The sequence below is a fragment of the Dasypus novemcinctus genome, chromosome 4 (assembly GCF_030445035.2).
Source record: "Dasypus novemcinctus isolate mDasNov1 chromosome 4, mDasNov1.1.hap2, whole genome shotgun sequence".
NCBI lineage: Eukaryota > Metazoa > Chordata > Mammalia > Cingulata > Dasypodidae > Dasypus > Dasypus novemcinctus.
In genome coordinates, this window is record NC_080676.1 from 54,126,601 (window position 1) to 54,134,178 (window position 7,578).

General features: G+C 40.1%; 1 pseudogene; it reads left to right on the forward strand.

The window, feature by feature from the left end:
• The window catches only part of LOC105744743 (serine/threonine-protein phosphatase PP1-gamma catalytic subunit pseudogene), a 4,712-nt pseudogene extending 1,266 nt beyond the window's left edge, over positions 1–3,446 (forward strand).
• The last annotated feature ends 4,132 nt before the right edge of the window (positions 3,447–7,578 follow it).

Consider the following 7,578-nt stretch of genomic DNA (forward strand, 5'->3'; position numbering starts at 1 on the left):
GGGCTGCTGTTTTTAATAAGAGTGATTCAAGAGAGCCTTTGACCTGCGACTTAGATGAAGTGAGCCATGTGACATCTGAAGTAAGAGTTTCAGGTAGAGGGAAGAGCAGGGGTAAAGACTTGAATGCCTGAGCTTGATGAGTTTGAGGAGCAGCTAGAAGGCTAGAGTAGCTGGAGTGGAGTGAGGGGAGTGATAGGAGATGGGGGGGGGGGGTTCATAGGCCACTAAGAGTAAGATTTTGCTCTGAGATACAGGTAGCCACAGGTGGGTTTTTAGACAGGCATAACTACAGTTTGACCTCCATTTTAAAACGATCCCTCTTGGTAGCCAGACTGAGAATAGTATTTAGGGGACAAAGATGGCAGCAGGGAGACCAGTTAGGAGGCTGTTGTAATAATTCAGACAGAAGATGACAGTGACTTGGATCAGGGAGCAACAGTGGAGGTGTTAGGAGGTGATCAGATTCTGAATATATGTGGGAGGAAATGCTGATGGATGGATGTTGAGAGTGTGAGAGAGAAATCAAGGCTTTGTCCCAACCTACTGGAATAATGAAGTCACCCTTGACTATGGTAGATAAGGCCGAGGAGAGAATTCACAACAAATTAGAATGGATATCCTCAGTCTGATAAAGACATCTACAAAAACCCACAGCTCACTAACATCATACTAAATAGTGAAAGAATGAAAGCTTTCTCCCTAAGATCAGGCGCAACAGAAGGATGTCTGCTCTCACCATTTTGAGTTATCATTGTACAGAAGGTTCTTGTCAGGGCAATTAGGCAAGAAAAAGAAATAAAAGGCATCCAGATTGGAAAGAAGAAGTAAAACTATCTCTATATGCAGATGATATTATCTTGTATATAGAAAATCCTAATTCACTAAAAAGCTAGCAGAACTAATAAATGGGTTCAGCAAATTGGAAGAAACAAGATCAATATGAAAAATTCAGTTGTATTTTTATACATTAGCAGTGACCATTATAGAAATGAGATTAAGAAAAATTCCATTTTCAGTAGCATCAAAAAAGATAAAATACTTAGGTATAAATGATAAAGTATAAAACATTGAAAACAAATATAGTTGGAAGAAATGAAAGATCTAAGTAAATGGAAGGACATGCTATGTTTATGGATGTTGGAAGACAATTTTGTTAAGACAGCAGTGCTTTCCAAATTGATCTGCAGATTCAATTCAGTCCCTTTCAAAATCACAGATAGTTTTTTTTTCCCTTTCTTTTTTTTGGGTGGATATTGAGAAGTTGATACTAAAATTCATAAGGAAACACAAGGGACCCAGAATAGCCAAAAACAGTATTGGAAAAGGAGATCAACATTGGAATACTGACACTTCCTGATTTCACAAATTACTACAAAATTACTGTAATTAAGACAATGTGATATTGGTATAAGGATGGACAAATAGCAGTGGAATAGAAATGAAAGTCTAAAAATCAACCCATACATTTATGGTCAGTTGATTTTTTAATTTTTTAATTTTTTTTTTACAATAGTGGTAAGACAGTGAGGGGAAAGAATAGTCTTTCCAAGAAATATGAATATCCACATGTAAAAGAATGAATTTAGACTCCTGCCTCACACCATATACAAAAATTAACTCAGATTGGTCAGACCTAAACATAAGAGCTAAAACTCTTAGAAGGAAACATAGGTGTAAATCCTGTTGACCTTGGATTAAACAATTTAAATATAGCATCAAAGGTGCAAATGATAAAAGAAAAAAAAAATGGATACATTGAAATTCATCAAAATTTAAAATGTGCTTCAAAGGGTACTATCAAGAAAGTGAAAAGACAGCCCACAGAATGAGAGAAACTATTTTTAAATCATGTATCTGGGATACAAAATATATAAAGAAATCTTACAACTCAACAATAAAAAGACATAACTTTTCTTTTCCCTTTTTTTTTAAAGATTTATTTATTTTTCTACCCTTTCCCCACTGCCCTGGTTGTCTGTTCTCTGTCTCTATTTGCTGCATCTTCATTTTCCGCTTCTGTTGTTGTCAGCAGCAAGGGAATCTGTGTTTCTTTTTGTTGCTTCATCTTGTTTTTGTCAGCTCTCCTTGTGGGAGGTGCCATTCTTATGCAGGCTGTACTTTCTTTCGCGTTGGATGGCTCTCCTTACGGGGCGCACTCCTTGCGCGTGGGGCTCCCCTACGCGGGGGACACCCCTGCGTGGCAGGGCACTCCTTGCGCGCATCAGCACTGCACATGGGCCAGCTTCACACGGGTCAAGGAGGCCCGGGGTTTGAACCACGGACCTCCCATGTGGTAGACGGATGCCCTAACCACTGGGCCAAATCCGCTTCCCAAGCCATAACATTTTTAAGATAGATTTGAGTACTGCTTCATGACCTTCTGCATGCCTTATGGCCCACCCACTGCACTCCCTCCCAGTCATCCATACACCTTCCAGACTGGCTAAACAATCGGTGGTCTTTTGGTCCTTCTTGTGGTTCCAGCATGCAGAGGAAGAAGCAGGAGACATGACCCGCTGTGGCTGCTCCCACCAGCACCGCCACCACCTCTCTGTGCTAGGGGCTTTGGGAAGGAGGTGTGAGTTGAGGGTGCCAGCTGGATACAGCACTACTATGGGAGGGTTCGTGGTGGGAAGGCGAGGGCGGATGTGGATTAATTCAACATGGACAGCATCATTCAAAGGCTGCTGGAAGTGAGAGAGTCCAAGCCTCTTAAGAATGTCCAGCTACAGGAGAATGCAATCAGAGGTCTGTGCTTAAAAGTTTTGTGAGATCTTTCTCAGTCAGCCTATCCAACTAGAGCATGAAGCACCACTTAAAATACGTAATAATCTCCAAGGGCAATACTATGATTTGCTTTGACTTTTTGAGTAGGGTGGTTTCCCACCAGAAAGCAGCTGCTTGTTTCTTGGGAACTGTGTGGACAGAGGGAAGCAGTTGTTGGAGGTTATCTACCTCTTACTGGCCTACACAATCAAATACCTCGAGAAGCTCTTTCTTCTCTGAGGAAATCACGAGTGTGCCAGCATCAGTAGAATTTACGGATTCTATGATGAATATTAAAGAAGATGCAACATTAAACTATGGAAAACATTCACAGCCCTTTTTAAGTGTTTACTAATAATAGCCATCGTGAAACAGAAAATATCCTGCTGTCATAGAGGTTATCACCAGATCTTCAATCTATGGAGCAGATTTGGTGAATTTGTGACCAACTGTTGTACCAGATCAAGGTCTTCTTTGACCCTGAAAAAGATGTCTTAGGCTGGGATGAAAATAACAGAGAAGTATCCTTCACATTTGGTGTGGTGTGGTTATAAAATGCATGATTTGTATCTTTTATGTAGAGCTCATCAGATTTTAAAGATGCAGAGAAAAAGAAGCCAAACGCCACTAGACCTGTAACACTACCAAGGGGTATGATCACAAAGCAAGCTAAGAAATAGATGTCATATTGACACTGTCTAGTTGGGACTTGTAGCATATGGTATATAACCTTTTTTTTTTTAAAATTTATTGAAGTATATCACTCATACATAAACATACATACACAGTAAATGTATAATAGTTGTGAACTTACAAAACAAACATTTATAACATCAAACAAACATATATAACATCTCACCATACCACCAATAACTTGCATTGTTTTTAAACCTTTTAACTAATGATTAAAGAGCATTGTCAAAGTATTACTACTAAAATAAGTATTTTTCCCCTAACCAGTCCAGTATCTTTATCTTTATATCATTTATATATGAACATACATAAGCAATTAAGTGTAAAGTAAAATTTGTGAACTTACAAAGCAAACATGCATAACCTCATACTGGGGTCCCATATATCAACCCTCCACCAACACCTTGCGTTGTCTTGAGACATTTGTTACAAACTATAAAGGAACAGTGTCAAAATCTTACTACTAATCATAGTTTTTATCTTACATTTGGTATGTTTTTCCCCCAACCCACCCTATTATTATTTTTCTTTTTTTTTTAAAGATTTATTTATTTATTTATTTATTTAATTCCCCTCCCCTCCCCTGGTTGTCTGTTTTCTGTGTCTTTTTGCTGCGTCTTGTTTTCTTTTGTCCGCTTCTGTTGTGGCAGCGGCACGGGAAGTGTGGGCGGCGCCATTCCTCGGCAGGCTGCTCCCTCCTTCGCGCTGGGCGCCTCTCCTTATGGGTGCACTCCTTGCGCGTGGGGCTCCCCTACGCGGGGGACACCCCTGTGTAGCACGGCACTCCTTGTGCGCATCAGCACTGCGCACGGGCCAGCTCCACACGGGTCAAGGAGGCCCGGGGCTTGAACCGTGGACCTCCCATGTGGTAGACGGATGCCCTAACCACTGGGCCAAAGTCCGTTTCCCTATTTTTCAAATATATTTTTTATGACAGAAGTTGTAAACTTATAAAACAATCATGCATATGTGCAGAATTCCCAAACAACACCCCTCCATCAACACACCACAATGTGGTGTGTCATTGACTACAGATAAAATAATATCATCTGATTATGGCCGTGTCCATAGTGTACATTTGGCTCACATTTTCCATACTGCCTTAGTATCAACACAGTACATCTTTTGCATAGATGCAAGAATATTATATTATTACTACTAACCACATCCATAGGTCACTCCAGCTCTATTTTTCCCATGCTTCTCCACATTCCCAACACCCTGTAGTAGTGATAGACATTTGTTCTAGCTAACAAAGGACACTCTTGCGTCTGTACCATCAACCACAATTCTCACCCACCTCTTGGTTTACTGTGCTATCCAGTTCCTAGATTTTTCTCAGGCATTCTGGCAATTGGCATTTACATAACTGGACTACCATTTTCAGTCACATCCCCATTTATAAACTAGCTGTTACTCAAAGTGTGTTACCATCCACTCTATACATTTCCACACTTTTACAGTAAAGCTAATTAAAACTTCTGCATACATTAAAGATCAGTAGTCCACTCAGTCCTCTTATCTCCTTTAAGAATCCACCACCTACCATCAGGTCTTGAAGATATTTTCCAATAATTTCTTCTGGAAGTTTTATGGTCCTTGCTTTTATTTTTAGTTTTTTGATCCATTTTGAGTTAGTTTTTGGATAAGGTGTGAGATAGGGTCTTCTTTCCTTCTTTCAGCTATGGATGTCCAGTCTTACAGCACCATTTGTTGAATTGATTATTCTGCCCGAGCTGTGTGAGTTTGACAGGCTAGTCCAAAATCACTTGACCATACCTGTGAGAGTCTGTTTCTGAACCATAAATTTGGTTCCATTGGTCTGTTGTATCTGTCTTTAGGCCGGTACCATGCTGTTTTTACCACTATAGATAGGTATTATGATTTAAAGTCTGGAGATGAGGGTTCACTTTTCCTTTTGATGATGTTTCTGACTATTCAGGACTCCTTACCCTTCCAAATAAATTTAATGATTGTGTTTTCAATTTTTTCTTTAATGCATGTTATTTTTTATCACTATTGCATTAAATCTGTATATCAATTTGAGTAGAATTGACATCTTAATGATATTTAGTCTTCCAATCCATGAGCACGAAATGTTCTTCCAGTTATTTAGGGCTTTTAAAAATTTGTTTAACATTGAGTTGCAGTTTTCTGAATACAAGTGCTTTACATCATTGGTTAAGTTTATTCCTGACTATTTGAATTTTTATCTGTCACATTATGTTTCCACCACTCTTTGGGCACTCTTAGTTACTTTTATTGGTATAATCTTAATTTCTAGACTCTATTCCAGGCCCCTCTCTCCTGTCTTTTCTTTTCAGGCTCTAGCACACCGTTTAGTATTTCCTGAAAATCTGGTCTCTTGCTTAGAAAATCTCTCAGTTTCTGTTTATCTGTGAATATTCTAATTTTTCCCTCATTTTTGAAAGACAATCTTGCTGGATATAAGATTCTTGGCTGGAGGTTTTTCTCTTTTATTATCTTCAATGTATCAGACCACTGTCTTCTTGCCTCCGTGGTTTCTGGTGAGAAATCAGCACTTAATCTTATTGGATATCCCTTATATGTTATGCATTGCTTTTCTCTTGCTGCTCTCAGAATTCTTTGTCTTTCGCCTTTAACATTCTGACGAGTATGTGTCTTAGAGTTGGTCTATTTGAATTTTTTTGGATGGGAATACGTTGTGCTTCTTGGATAGGGATATCTGTGTCCTTCAATACGGTTGGGAAACTTTCTACCATTATTTCTTCAAGTATTCCTTCTACTCTCTTTCCCTTTTCTTCTCCTTCTGGGATACCCATGACATGTATGTTTGCATGCCTTTTGCTGTCATTTAGTTCCCTGAGACCTTGTTCAATTTCTTCCATTCTTTTCATCTGCTCTTTTGCATGTTCACTTTCAGAGGCCACTTCTTCAAGCTCACCAATCCTTTCTTCTGCCTCCTCAAATCTGCTATTGTATGATTCCAGTGTGTTTTAATTTCATTTATTGCACCTTTCATCCCCATAAGATCTGCTATTTTCTTTGTATGCTTTCAAATTCTTCTTTGTGCTCATCCAATGTCTTCTTAATATCCTTAATCTCTTTAGCCATCTCATTGAATTTATTAGGGAGATTTGTATGAACATCTGTGATTAGTTGTCTCAACTCCTGTATGTCATCTGGAGGTTTATCTTGTTCCTTTAACTGGGCCATAGCTTCCTATTTCTTGGTGTGGATTGTAGTTTTTGTTGGTGTCTTGGCATCTGGCTTACTAGAGTATTTTTTCTGGGTGCATTTTTTCTCTCTAATTTAGGGCTTCCTGTCATTTCTCCCTTGCTAGTTATATACAGCAGGAGCCAAGCATGTAGTTGATGCTGCAAGCTGTGGAGGCTCAAGCTGCCCTTATTGCACCGGGGACCAATTAAGCTTCTTCCAACTTTTTCCTTTGCCATGGGTAGGGATAGAGTTACAGCTATGTGGGATAATCCATGTGCAGGCCTAGACTGTAGTTGCCCAGAGAGACTGATGGAGCTTCACATCCCTTTCTCCCCTGCCTAGGCAGGGATGGAGCTGCAGGTGTGGGCAATGATCAATGCAGTGTGGATCCTAAGATGACCGCATTTGCCCTGGTAGACTTCTGATTTTCTGTCTATGCCAGCCAGAGTTCCCTGCAGTTACCTGTATAGGCTGGTGCAGGGCTCCTCAGCCTCCTGCCTGCCAGAGGTGGGGCTGGAGCCTAGGCAGGCTGCAGGCAGATCTGTGTGAAAGAAACTGTCAGCCCGGCTTCCCCTCAGGCTGGGGGTGGAGTCAGAATGGTGGCTGCTGGCCTCTCTCTGACTTGGGCTGGTTCACACCCCAGCTGTTCCCAGTACAACCTTCATTTTAAATACTGTCATGTGTCCTGGTCAGCTTGTTCAAATAGATCTGTGTTTGTGGGGCCCCACCTCCTGCCAGTTTTGATTTAATGAATGGCATTTGCTGGTTTTAACAGCAAGTGAAAGACTTTTCCATTCCCAAGAATAGTATTTTGTATTGTTTTTTAATTCTGTATTCCTTTTGCAAACACCTTCAACGATGGTGTTAAAGTTGTACACCCCAGGACAGTTTAACCTGTCTAAGGGGTAAATGTGTACC